Raw genomic sequence first — 12681 nt, 5'->3', positions numbered from 1 at the left:
CTTAATGTGTCTGGCCTGGGGAACCTGGCTGCATTCCAATGTGTTCAGCAGCAAGGCAAGAACAAGTTGGTGAGACAGAAAAACTGCTATGGGGCTCAGATCTTAGAATGCATAAAATGATATATTGCTGCTGCAACTTGACTACTTTCTTTCCCAAATAGGATAATCTATCACCTAGCTAACACAAAGACAGAAACACACATCTGCATTTGTTACCAGCAAAGGTCACCCAAGGAAACAAAGTACCATTCCTCAAGGACAGTTTCCTCCTCTGTCGATGGAGTTTCAGAAGCCAAGCAAGAGGGTGAGCATTCCAGAAGCCCAAGCTAGACTATGGGAAGTACAGGCCAGTGTCCTCCTGCCAATCAGGACCCTCTCCCACCCTCTTCCTGCATTAGCTCCCAGTTTTCCCTAGCTAATTTGAAGGTTACTGCTTATTATAATATTTTTCTTATTTTTTTTGTCTTAAATTGGGTTCAGTTTTCTTTGTCCCAGTTTTCTGTGTGGCTCTTTTCAAATTAACACAATCATTCCTAAGTCTGTGTGTAGGTGGAGCTTTCCTGTCCTTACCACCTACTCCCAAGTAACCACTCAGAGGCTTAATATAAATTATAAATGTTTGGCCAATAGCTCAGGCTTATTACTAGCTAGCTCTTACATTTACATTAACCTGTATTCCTTATTTACAGTCTGTCACGTAGTAGTACCTTTATTAGCATTGCACATTCATCTCTTTCTCCCTCTCTGTCTGGCTGGCGACTCCTCTGACTCTGCCCTTCTTCATTGCATCATTCTCAGTTTGACTTTCCCACCTAACTTTATCCTGCTCAGCTATTGGCCAGTCAGCTTGTTTATTAAACCAATCACAGTGACATATATTCACAGTGTACAGAAGGATTATTCCACAGCATCTGTGTTCTTAGCTTTCACTTGCAAGCTGTTTTTTGTTTGTTTGTTCGTTTGTTTTTTATTCTGTGGATCACATACCAGGGCAAGGTATAACCCAGTAGGAGCTTACACACAGGCCCTGTGCATCCCAGCTCTCTCTGTCTGATGCTTAAGCAGCTACTCAAACTATCCCTTAAGCATCTAGTGCTACTGTTCCTTCACTAGAACCTTACAGACATCCACCCACAGAGTGTGGCACCAGCCAGACAAAACAGCTAACGTCTTTCAGTTCATGCTTGACATTTAGTCTGGAAGATGGAGCTTTGGGAACTCTGAAATGGCAAGTAGAATACATTTAACACATACACACACACACACACACACACACGGCAATGGGGGGGATTTTTGGAGTGAGTTTCTATGATGGTGTTTGAATGTTTACTATCACACAGTAATAAGGAAGCTTCAGTTTGTTGGCTCTGGGCTCCTCTACTTTCTGACTGCAAATGGCAAACAGGCTAGCTTGGCCTGGCTCTTTGCTTCCTGTTAGTCTTTAAATTGCATCACAGTCAATTATAAGCACACTAAAACAATCCCAAAATGGAAATTTCAACTGATCCCAGCTGACATTGGTGGTTAGTTGGATAGTACTGTATCATGTGTATTTAAGCCCCTGTTCTTTTCTGCATGCCCTCAGACCTTCCTGGTGAGCATGGCTGTGAGATGAATAAGGCCTTTGCTCCCAGCAGGCTTCATCTTGTACTGGAAGCCCACCTTTCCTCTCTTAGACTCAGCACCCTAACTGGAAGGCTTCTGTCTTAGTTAGGGTTTCTATTGGTGTGAAGAGACACCATAACCACTGCAACTCTTATAAAGAAAACATTTAACTGGGGTGGAGTGCTCACTTACAGTTTCAGAGGTTCAGTACATTATCATCATGGCAGGGAGCATGGAGGTATGCAGGCAGACATGGTGCTGGAGAAGTATCTGAGAGTCCTTCCTACATCTTGCAGGAAACAGTAAATGATCTCTTGATAGCTTGACCATAGGAGACCTCAAAGCCCACTCCCACAGTGACACACTTCCTCCAACAAGGCTACACCCACTCGAACAAAGCCACACCTCCTAATAGTGCCACTCCCTTTGGGGGCCATTTTCTTTCAAACCGCCACAGCTTCTTCTTCATTTATGGTTTCAGCTGCTGACCCTTTCTGTGTACCTCTGTTGCCATCTTAAACATGCACCAATCCAGCTGCTGTCCCCAGATGCCTACCATAGAGCTTGTAGTGGAATATTATTTTAAGGTGTGTTACTTTTGTTAATGTTGCATTTGTTTAACTCTGTGAAGCTGTGTTACTGTGCCTGTGTAAAACTCCTGATGGTCTAATAAAGAACTGGCCCATAGCAAGGCAGGAGAAAGGACAGGTGGGGCTGGCAGGCAGGAGTATAAATATAAGGAAAAAAAATCTGGGAAGGGGATTTGGAGATCTAGCAGCCAGAGAAGGAGGAAGACATCAGGGGCCAGCCACCCAGCTACACAGCCAGCCATGGAGTAAGAGTAAGATTACAGAGTAAGAGAACAGGAAAAGCCCACAGGCAAAAGGTAGACGGGATAACGGCTGGCTAGAAATTAAGCCAAGCTAAGGCCTGGCATTTGTAAGTAATAATAAGCTTCCATGTGTGATTTATTTGGGAGCTGGGTGGCAGGCCCCCCAACAAAAGAGCCAGAAAAACCCCAACAACAGAGCTAAATCAGGAGCCACCACCATTGCCAGTCTGGAGTCCATCCAGCAAGGTTGACAACCTCCTCGTCTAGCCCTCGGCAGCAGGGAACCAGGCCGAAGAGCACTTACCTGGGGAAGGTGCCCTGATTCCTCCACACAGTCATCGTCTCTGGTGCAGTTTTACAATTAACTTTGAATAGAAAACGTTTACAGTTTGAACTGCTCCATGCTATACTGAATGCTTGGCAAACAAATGATAGTTCTTCAAAGAACTGTTATGATCCTCTTCCCCTTTCTGCAAAGGAGGGACCAATACTTACAAGCAAGCAAAAACTTTTAGTAGTAGTAATATTTCACTGAGTATGTAACAGGATTTACTTAACTCATTCTTGGTAGAGCTTTAGGTAGATGCTAGATTTTCCTACCATGGCATCGCTAAAATGACATTTGTCTTATGTAAGGCTGGACATGACTAAATACAAAGCAGGTGTTTTCTCTGTCCCCTTATGTTTATTTTATGCTTGTCAGCATTTTTCAGGCTCCTGCCAGTAAGTGGGACCAGCTCTGTCCACTTTTGCAAGCAAGAGGCTACTGCATAGGAGCAGATACATACTAGTAAAAGTTTTTATTTATTTAACAATAAGTATATTCCTAACTTAATAACCAGAAATATAGTTAGTGTTGTAAGTTTATGAATGAGAAATCATTTCGTTTAGTCTAGACATAAGAAATCTGAGAAGGGGAAAAGGTGATGGCTTCATTCAAGCACTTGAAGACTGAGGACCTGGGGAGAATTGTTTAGTGACTTTAGGTAGGGGTGAGTTTCATTTGAGTAAAAGAACATTCTGCTAGGTGGCCCAAAGAGCACCTCCCCAGTGACTATGATCTGTGACAAGCTAGACACAGAAGCACATAGAAAGGACAGAATCAAAGGCATTCAAGTCACCCTAAAAGGACGGACATTATGCTTTTGTGGATTATTTCCATCCCCGTGACATGGTGATGCTAGACGACAGACAGACACACACACACACACACACACACACACACACACACACACACACACACACACACATTCTTTTACAAAATAGCAAAGAATCAATTTGCCATAATTTTGAATTGTTTGAAGTGAAAAGGCAATTTCTTTTGTTACCCTGTGCATTCATTCAGTAAATATGTACCACGAGTATATCAAGGTGCAGGAATTCCTTTCAATGACAGGAAGCCAAACAAAGCAGACCAGATTCCCTGCTTTCGTGGAGCCAACAAATGCCTGGCATGTCCTTCAGACCTTTTCCAGGGCTTTTCTTATTTGACTCCATGATGAGTGCATGAGGTCAGCAGGTCATCTGTGCTGTGGATGAAGAAGTCGAAGCTTCGGGAAGGTCACTGACTTGCACAAGAGCACATGATGAGTGTGAGAGGGAAGAAAAAAGGCTCCAGGGCACCAGACCAGCACCCCCTGCATGTGGGAGAGCTCTGTCTTCTAGAGTGGATAGCAAGTCCTGCTCTTTCTAAACACTACCACTGTTTTATGTTGCAAATAGCTAAAACCTCAGGTGCCACTCTGGCTACAAGCCTAACATAGTTTTATTACTAAGTCATGAGGTTCTTGAAGGCAGATTCTATATCCTGTTCATTTTTGAAAACACCATGTCTGGTATATAACACATGCCGTACAGTGGATGTTGTATGTGTTTGTTAATAGATAAGCATAAAAATATAAAATACTACTCTCATATTACGCTGTTCTCAGAAGTACAGTACAACAGAAATGGGAAGCCATGGTATTTAATGTGCCATCAAAGGAACAAGACAGGTTAGATGAGGATGTGTGTATTGTTTACAGAAATGTTAGGTGAACTATGCACACCGGACACTTTATGAAAGCAAGGGTCTGGTTTCATCTTCTTTCCAAAGCATTTGAGAACTTTGTAGGTTTTTTGTTTTTTTTCCAGTACATTTTAGTATTTTCTGCTTAATTAAATTCTGGCCCCTAGTTTTCTAGTACCTTACAAGGCCTTCATGATAATTACCAGACTGCGTTATGCAGATGAGTCATCTTGCAACATCAAGGACGTTCTCAGCACTTGGAAATTAGGAAAGGAAGATGTGATATGTATTTCTGTGGTGGGTCCTGGCAGGTCTCTGTTTAAAGAGAAACGTTAATGAAAAGATGACAGCATGCTTTGTCTTCAAGTTCTCTTTGGTTGAGGAGAAATCCTCGCATCATTTGAAGCAGAAGAGGTATATGTGTTCTTCTCACAAGAAATGCTGGCTCTGTGGAGACCTCAGAGCCTTGTTTCAAGAGAAATCAAGCAAAACATGATATGGTAGTTTGAATGAGATTAACCAAGTATTTGGATACTTGGTCCCCAGTTGGTGGAACTTCCTATCTGGGATAGTCATTTCTTCTGTCATTTCATGTACTTCTGTATGCATAGCTGAGGAAGGGGGGGTCCTTCCGAACCAGAATTAGCCAAACTAGGTGGGTAAGAACTGTTTGATTAGACCTGTGTTCTGTGCATTTCGCTTCATTCAGCAGCAAGTTAGTAAATGTTTTGGAAAGAACCATTCTCAACAAGAACACACCTTTCTTTTTATGCTCAGCTCTATGATTTTCTTTCAGAAGAACACTTTGGTTCTATGAAAAATGGTTGTTTTGATTGCCTTGAGTATTCCTTAAAATCAGCATTTCATTTTCATATTCTCCAGATAAAGTCACAATGCCTTTTATAAGTCAACTCATACTGGATGTGTTCAACTGTGTCTGATAAATGTACCACCAGTGTGCTGGGCACCTTACCAGAAGATCTATGCTTGTAGAGGGTCCTGGTGTTCTCCATAGTATGGAAAGACTGTCTGCGTATAGCTACAAACTGAGGTTTCCATAGTATGGAAAGACTGTCTGCGTATAGCTACAAACTGAGACCTTTTTCTTAAAGGTCTGTTTAAGAAAAAGCTTGATGAGAGGCCCTGGCAGGCTTTCGAGTATCAATTAAACAAGCCTCCAAGGCAGTGTGAAATGTTAGGTTTGCTACTCTGGGGTCACAGCAACAGATAGAGGGGCAATCTGAACAGTATTCTCAAGTAATCACTGAGAAATTGCCAGAGTTATGCCAAGGACAGCATTCTGAGATGCTCCTGGGAGGAGAACCGAGCAAAACTGTCCAGATCCAGCCTGAGGCACAGAAGTACTTTACATAGTTGATTTAGTCTTTGATTTTTAAAGCACCAGTCTCCATGTTGATGAAGTCAGCTAATTCATCAAAATTGCCCCATTTCCCACACACCCACAAAGAAAAATCAGCTGCCCATAGCAGTATCTGATTAAATGGGTTAGTGAAGAATGTGTTCAGAGACACAAAGGACCCTGAAAGAAAAAAAAAATCCATATTACAGGACCAGAAATTTATTTATTTTTTTTGTGTGTGGTTGTTGTGTTTTTGTTTTTGTTTTGAGAAGCACAACCTGAAGAAAATATAGTTTAAAAGTTCATTCTAATGAACACAGAAGGGCTTCCATTCTCAATGTGCAAGAAATCAGAAGGTAGGGGAAATATTCTGAGCCAGTGCTTTTTCAACCCCAGTATTCATTCAAGATAAGATTTAGGAAGGAAAAGCCTGAACCCTTATGTCTTCATTACTGTTGATTTTTCTGTTGCTGTCATAGGAGCAACTTTAGAGGGAAAGGGTTTGCTTCGGCTCACAGTTCAAGGGTGCAGTCCATTGCACCGTGGCAAGGAGGTCTAGGCGGCAGGTTAAAGCAGCTGGCCTCAGGCATCTATAGTCAGGAAGAAAAGCAATGAATACCTGTGTTCAGTTCACTCCCTTTTATCCAGGCCAGGATCTCAGCCCCGGGAATGCTGTTGCCCACAGTGAACTAGTCTTTGTAATGAGCACAGTAAAACATAGGTTTAAGACATGTAAAAACAGCTTAGTTGGGATCCCCACTACACCCAAGGCTGCACCTGCTAACCAGAACTCAGTGACATCATTCACTCAAGATAACCAGACACAGCCCTAGAACCCCATGACGCCCACTGGACAGTATATAAGCAGGGACCAAGAGCAATGCTCTGCTTTGCACATCTGGAAAGATGCCATCTTGATCTGCCCTGTGGCTAGAGAGTACCCCCCAGGACCCTGACCCTCAAATCAGAGACTTCTGTTAGAGACTAGACCTCTTCATCTAATATGTCATACAGGTGAGCAGCCTTGGGGAGATAGTCTTAGAACCATGAGTAGGAATTTATAGTATGAACCTTGTGTGATGACCCTCAGCATAATAAAATATAATCTTTGTTATACTAACTGTGTATCTACCTTCTTGCTCCTGAGTCTTCCTGCCTCAATCAGTGTAACTAAGATAACCCCTTACAGGCATGCCCAGAGGCCTGTCTCCTAGGTGGTTCTACGTCTTATCCAATTGATTATTGTGATTAACCAAAAACGCTGCAATGGATTACATAGCCTTTACCTAAGTACTTATGATTCAGAAGATCTAATATTAATAGCTCATGTAGATTACAGATGTAAAGTGTCCACAGTTCTTCTGATGTCGCCTGATGTGGTCATCAGTGTCCCTTTGTGCTATTACAGGGATACTTTAGCACCCTGGCAGAAATGTTAGTTTATGGGCACACACGGTTTTCCTACTATTTCTAAGCCCTGTATGTATTCCCCTACTGTGGAATGTGAGACCTCCTAAAGCAAAAAGAAGGTTTTAAAAAGTGTCACCAGGAGTTTTGATGCTGTGATTCAAAGGACTTGTATATCCTTTGAGAGAGCCACAAAGTAGAGACCCCAAAGATACATCTACTAGGCAACAGAGAAAACCATTTTATAGCAATTATAGAAACTTGATAAGAACTATTGCCATGCTTTTGATTGTGGCAGTTTCTGTCTCTGTCATTCATCAAGATGACCCTGCTTGTCCTGAGCCACAGAGTTTTACAATGTCAGGTTGTACCAATCATTTCCCTCTAGCTGGTTGGTAATTTGATTTTAACCAGATAAATAGCAAGTGACCCTGAAAGTCTCAGAAGGTTCAAAGACCACACCATCTCATTTCTTGATGCACCGAAATACAAGTTTCCTGCTCTGTACATCTCAGAAGGGAAAAATGAAATGGGTTAATCACTTATGGATTTTTATTCTTGCACTTTCCTCCTTTGCAAGGTCAGGTTCTAAAGACTCACCACAGAAATCATAACAAGTTGAAGAAAGTTATGTTCCTGATTCTAAATGATTAAACAAACAATCTCATGCTTTGTTTCTGTAATAACATAAACTTACGCATGTTTGATGCTTCCTCTCTAAACCTAAGACTGGGATAATGTGAGCTGGGTGGGGAAAAAAATGGAAAAAGAAACTCATTAAAAATGATCCTGAAGCAGATGTAAGTTCTACTTGCTTTCCGACGGTGAGCCTTTGGCCTTTGCACAACTTTCCTACTAGCTTTTGCACTTGCAAGAAGAAGCTCTCATCGCTTAGAGAGGACAAATTTTACCATGGGACCGTGAAGCATCTTCTGAGCAAACCAAATCCTACCCAGAATGCCGTGCAAGATTAACATTAGTTCCAGCACCTTCACCTGAATCTTCACCTGTGTTTTTATATTAGTCTTCTAAGGAAAGGTGTAGCTAGAATGGAACTTAATTTATTGAATGTAGAGAATTCACAAGGATACGGGGTGTGGTAGTTTGAGTGTACCACACACTCAATAATATCATAGGGAGTGGCGCTATTAGGAGGTGTGGCTTTTTTGGAGTGGGTATGACCTTGTTGGAGGAAATGTGTCACTGTGGGGGTGAGCTGTGACGTTTCCTATTCTCAGGATATTTCCCAGTGTCTCAGTTGACTTCCTGTTGCCTGCAAGACTCTCAGCTACTCCTCCAGCATGCCATCATGCTCCCTGCCATGATGATAATGGACTGAACCTCTGAAACTATAAGCCACCACCTCAGTAAAATGTTTTCCTTTATAAGAGTTGCTGTGGTCATGGTGTCTCCTCACAGCAACAGAAACCCTAACTAAGACAAAAGTTGGTACCAGGGACTGGGCTATTGCTGTGATAGGCCTGACCCTGTTTTTGTTTGGAGAAATTTGGACTTTGGTACATTGGGTTAGGAAAGCAGTGGAATGCTTTAAGCACTGCTTAATGGGTCATATTAGTAGGAGCATGGAAGACAGTGGTGTTGAACGTGATTTGATGAACTGTGGGGGCACCTGATCAAGAGGTTACAGAGGAGAAGAATTTTAGTATGTGGCCTAGAGATCGTTCTTGTGATATTTTGGTGAAGAAAGTGGCTGCCTTTTGCCCTTGTCTGAAAAGTCTGCCTGAGGCTAAAGTGAAGAGTTCTGGATTAATTCCCTTGGCAGAGGAAATCTCAAAGCAGCCTAGTATAGACTCAGTTGTGTGATTACTAGTATTCATGCTTATAAAGAGTTATAATGAAAAGGAGCAAGCTGAGCAGGGTAAGTTACAAAATGTAAATTTTGAGGAGAAAAAGAGCATGAGGAAGTGTAATGGAGCTAAATCCTGTGTTCAAGGAGATAAACAGATTAAGAAATGGAATAAAGAGAGTGGTGACCTCAGGGTAAGATCTCACCCAGCTAAGTTTCCAATTTGTGAAAAGGAATTAAAGAAAAGCTTAGAGCTGGGTATGGTGGTGCACACTTTTAATCCCAGGACTGAGAAGGCAGAGCTGGCGGATCTCTGAATTTGAGGTCAGACTGGTCTACAGAGCAAGTTTCAGGACAGCCAAGCTTAGCAGTGAAAGGCAGAAAGCTGGTGAAGATGTAATTGAATGAGGGGACCATATTTCAGCCCCAGTAAGCCACAGAACTTGGCAGCTTCAGCCATGTGCTTCTGGCTTTAGAGTTAAGGACAGAAGAAATGGGTTATAGAATTTGCCCTTGAGATTAAGGAAAGCCACTGAGGTCAGGCTTGTGTCAGGGGTGTCCCTGAATGGAGGACTAGAGAAGCCATTGCATGGAGCTGTGAAGTTAAAGCCTGGATTGCCTTGGAGACCCCAAGATGTTGGAGATGCCAGAGCTGTGGGATACCTGCTGAGGAGAGCTGCTAACAGGGAGTGGAACCAGCTCAAGAGAAAGAAATGTGTTGTTGTCAACAGCTGAATAGAATTGGAGATCTGAAGAGTGCTTTGACATCAGACATAGAGATGCAGAATTTGGAGTTTGCCTAGCTGATTTTACTGATCTTGCTTTGGACCAGTATTTCCTCACTATGCTCCCTCCTTCCCTATATTTTGGAATGGTAATGTATATCTAACATGATATGTTAGAAGTATGTGATCTGCTTTTTTTTTTTTTTTTTTTTTTTGGTTTTTCGAGACAGGGTTTCAGGCTGGCCTCGAACTCACAGAGATCCGCCTGGCTCTGCCTCCCGAGTGCTGGGATTAAAGGCGTGCGCCACCACCGCCCGGCTCGTGATCTGCTTTTTGATCTTGATTTTACAGATGATACAGTTAAGAGATTACATGAATCTCAGAAGAGACTTTGAACTTTAGACATTTTTTTTTGGTTTTTTGAGACAGGGTTTCTCTGTGTAGTTTTGGTGCCTGTCCTAGATCTCGCTCTGTAGATCAGGCTGGCCTCAGACTCACAGAGATCCACCTGGCTCTGCCTCCTGAGTCCTGGGATTAAAGGCATGAGCCACCACTGCCCGGCTGTAAATAAGTTTGAGACTATGATAGACCATGGGGACTTTTGAAGTTAGACTGAATGCATTTTTGCATTATGATATGGCTACAAGCCTTTGAAGGCCAGAGAATGGAATGTGGTAGTTTGAAAGAAAATGGCTCCCATAGGGAATGGCACTATTAGGAGCCATGGCTTTGTTGGAGGAAGTATGTCACTGTGGAGTTGGGCTTTGTGGTCTCCTATGGTCAAGCTACTCTCAGTGTCAGAGACCATTTCCTGTTGCCTGCAAGATGTAGGCATCTAAGCTACTATTGGAATCTCAGCTGCTACTCCAGCACCATGTCTACCTGCATGCCACCATCCTCCCGTCAGTCATGACAATAATGAACTGAACCTCAGAAACTGTAAAAGAACCACCCCAACTAAATATTTTCTTTGTAAGAGTTGCCATGATTATGGTGTCTCTTCACAGCAAGAAAATTCCTAAGATATGAAGCTAGTCATGAAATTTAAAAGTTGACCAAATAATTCCCTGACTGTATTAGTCAGACTTTGCTCCCCTCTGACAGACTATCTGGCAAAAACAACTTAAAGGGGAAAAGGCTTTATTTGGGCTCGTGTTTCCAGAGGTTTAGTCCAACATCCCTGGCTCCACTGATCCTGATTCTGAGAAAGAGCCCAGTGGTGGGACATGTGGCGGCAGATGGTATTCACATCATGCTAGACAGCAGCAGAAAGGGAACAAGAGCATCCCCACCCACCCACCCAGGGACCTATTGTCCTACAGGTCAGCCCTCATCTTCTAAAGTTTCTACCACCTCCCAAAAGAGCATCAGCAGCTGGGGACTATTAGGTCCAAAGTGGGCATTCAAGCCCCAAAATAATAGTCTGGGCTCAGCTTAGGTTGGACTTGGACTTAGTAAACAGAAGGGTTGCTGGTGGAGGAACCAAAGCCTGGAATCAGCGTTTCTGAGAAACGTGTGAAGCAGGTTTCTGTTTGTCACTTCCCTTATGTCCCCTTACAGCTGACTACCCCTGTGGGTGGGGCATCTAGTTCCCTATGAGCACACACCTATAACACATATCAAAGCCCCAACTCTAGCTCCCAGGCCTTTCTGGCAGTGAAACTCCCCCCATATCTACTCTTTAAAACTGGCAAGGCTTCCCTGCCTTTTGCTATTGTCTCTACCACCTGAGACAGCCATGGCAGTCACCAGTCTGTTAATCTCTCTCTCTCTCTCTCTCTCTCTCTCTCTCTCTCTCTCTCTCTCTCTTTGCCTTCTAAGAGAGAGCGACGGCAGTTGTGAATTTTCCAAAATAAACCTTTCTTTCCACCCATAGAGTGGTTTAGTTTGATGATTTCACTGTGCTCTCTCTTAGGAGGACCAAGAATTCAACATGTGAACCTGTGGGGGACATTTCCTATTCAAGCTGTCGCGTTCTCTAAAGGAAATTCATAAAGCAAAACCCAGAAGAATTGAAGAAAGGGATGTCAAAGTGACAGAAAGAAGTGAAGCGCTAAGGCATTGTGGGTCTGTGTTATAAAAATAACCAGCAAATTTACTAACTATCAGGTGAATCATGCATAAGGTAAAACAAAAGTAAATGGGGTCCAGCAGGATGGCTCAGTGGGTAAAGGTACTTGCTGCCAAGCCCGATGACCTAACTTTTATGCCCAGAACCCCACAGGGTTTACCCTCTGATCTCCAGAGAATCACCATGGCACATGCATGCCCACAGACATACACACATAATAAATAAATATAATTTTTAAAGTAAACAAACAAACAAAAAACATTAGAGAAGATGGCTTTCCTCTTGTCTAAGACTTGCCTTCCCTTACACAGGGCTTTATCATCATTCAGGATTTGCATAATTATGTTTATTCCTTGACATTTTATCTTGTAAATAGGCTCCTTTATTCTATCATGTTGTTATGCTGACGCCACAGTGAGGAGCTTTGCATGCATTGTATGGTTTCTGAATATTAATCTTATTTTACCATACAGAGACTGTGGACACATTTCAGTGACGTTGAGCCTTGCTGTCTGCCAGGAAATTGTAATGACTGTCACAGCACTCCTTGGCCCTGAGAGATGTGGTTGGCAGGAACCTGGGGAATTTTGCAGTCTCTCAGAGTTGAATCTGCTCATCTGCCTCAATGTGCTGGAAGAGAGTGGGTGGGGTTTTTGGTTTTGCTTCCCCATGCACAAAATGGAAACTGCATCCAGGGGAAGGAAAGCTAATAAACAATTCTTTCCAGCTTCCAACTCCCATGATAGAAAAGAGGGCATACGAGGTAGGAATAGAATTAGGAATGCTGATTGTCAAAAACATGTGCAGAATAAATATAAAATTTATATGAATCTCCTAAGATGTCAGAAAGACACATGAGATTAGGC

This window comes from Peromyscus californicus, unplaced genomic scaffold (assembly GCF_007827085.1).
Source record: "Peromyscus californicus insignis strain IS unplaced genomic scaffold, ASM782708v3 Scaffold_11__1_contigs__length_118956290, whole genome shotgun sequence".
NCBI classification, from domain to species: Eukaryota; Metazoa; Chordata; class Mammalia; order Rodentia; family Cricetidae; genus Peromyscus; species Peromyscus californicus.
Note: the sequence above shows the minus strand (reverse complement) of the source record.